Raw genomic sequence first — 2,045 nt, forward strand, 5'->3', positions numbered from 1 at the left:
GCTCCTCAACCTCTCTGAACCTCAAGTTCCCTTTGGGTAATTGGGAACTCTCAGAGATGATGAAGCAGATAAGAGGTTACTAACCACACAATGAAATGGGTACCACCAGGCTAATAATGAGGCAATGAAGAGGCAAATGCTCACAGAGGCCAAAGGAACAGAAAGCCTGGCCAGCTTCTTTGTCTGCTTTCTTTGCCAGGCACCCTGCCCCTGGGGCCTTATTTCTCTCTTCTTCTCCACAATGCTGACTCTGCATTCCTTATTCCAGAAAGAAGTTGGTAGGGGCAGAGCTGGGATGATTGGGGTGTAGAAGGGAGAAAAGCAGGGGCCCACAGAAAGGGGCTTTCTGGTCCTGATCTGGCCTGTGGCAGCTTCAGGCTCCCATGGTGTCTAAAGCCCTGGCTTCCCATGGTCTCTCTGGGAAAACCTAGAGCAGGGATGCTGCTGTTGCTAGGTGATGGGATATACAGGACCTCTGTGGCTCTGGCAGGTGGCAGCTAGGTTGCTAAGGCTGGTGACATAGCAGGGAGGAAAACCCCAGGGAGGGGGTGGGGAAAGGTCTCTGGGTGAGCCAGGGGACCCAGAGGCTGCTTCCAGTCAGCTTGCAGAGTGGGGTTCAGCCATCGGCTGCCTCAGGTGCTCAGGGGCTGCTCTGAGGGGCCTCACAGTGTTCTGACCCGTGTACCTGCATCCCACCCCCAACCTGACGGCAAGCAGCTATGTCCTCTCCATCTGCAGGCTGATGCCTTTGCCAGGTTGGAGCAAGTACCCTCTCTCTTGGGTGCCTCAGCTATGACAGGTAAGGTGATGAGAGGGGACATGAAGTGAGGGCTGGGAGATCATGAGTCAAGAGAGGAGGGTGTGAGTTTCCTGAGACAAGCCTGGCTGTGATGCAGTAGCCCTGAGCACATGGAAGGTTCTCAGTGATGACAAATCATGCTGGCTTTCAAGGGTCTTCTGAATTGTTAGCCTGTCTCCAGGCAGATCCCCTCAGTCCGGGCCACGCACAGGTGGGTATCCAAGCTCTGGCACGAAGGGGCCTCTGGCAACATCCTCACTCAATCCGCCTTGTGCTGAGGTGTCCTATCGGCAGCACATTTTCCTTTGGACCAACCTCAGCCTCGGCTGCTGCATTAGAAACCATTTTGCCTTGTTCTAAGCCAAAACAAGGCAAAATGGTTTTGCCTTGTTCTAAGCCACATAGGTGCTGACCTGTTGGCAATTTGAGCTGAGTACCTTGGCCCTGTCCCAGCGTATAATGGCTCTGGGGCAGGGCCTGGGGCGGAAGGGAGGTGTCAGGTGGCCTGCTGTTATCCTGCTGCCAGCCTGCCGTTCAGCTGCTGTCATTTAAGAATCTGCCTTTGTATGCAGGCACAGCTCTCAACTCCAGGTAGGGCCAGGGGAGAGGGCGAGGATGTAACAATTCCTGTTCTACAAATGGGGAAACTGAGACACAGAGGCATTGTGCTAGCTCTCCCCAGGTCACGTGGCAAGATGTTGTGAAGGGCAGGAGTGAGGTATTAGTACATGCCTGTTGGGTTGAGTCAAACTGAAGGAAGCCCTGGTTCCCCAATGCAGAGCCCTTGCCTCTAAGTGATGCTGCTGTTACCTGCCGCTCCTACAAATCCCACCTGAGGGCCATCCTTTGGTCTCAGGAGAAGCAGTCCCTTCTCTGCAGCCTCTCTGAGTTCTCTCAACAATTCTACTTTATTCAGTTTTCTTTCTGCCCCAGGACAGTGGGTCCATCCAGCCCACGTTCCCTTCCCCGCAGGATCTGATGGGAAGGAAGGTGCCCCCACTTCTGCACACCTGAATGCAATGACTGCGCAATGGCTGAAGGGGACAGGAACGCCAGCAGGAGTCAGGACACCTAGACTGACAGGGACCCTTAGGGGGTTTGCCTTTGGCAAGGGTTGATGGATCTTAAAGCTTGGCAGGGTTCTCTAACCCTTGCAATTTACCTGAACTAGGGAACGGCCATCTGTGATGCAGGCTGAGGTCTGTGAAAGAACCCCACAAAGTTTACATTGCCTTTGAAAAATCAT

The sequence above is a fragment of the Eubalaena glacialis genome, chromosome 10 (genome assembly GCF_028564815.1).
Source record: "Eubalaena glacialis isolate mEubGla1 chromosome 10, mEubGla1.1.hap2.+ XY, whole genome shotgun sequence".
Taxonomy (NCBI): Eukaryota; Metazoa; Chordata; class Mammalia; order Artiodactyla; family Balaenidae; genus Eubalaena; species Eubalaena glacialis.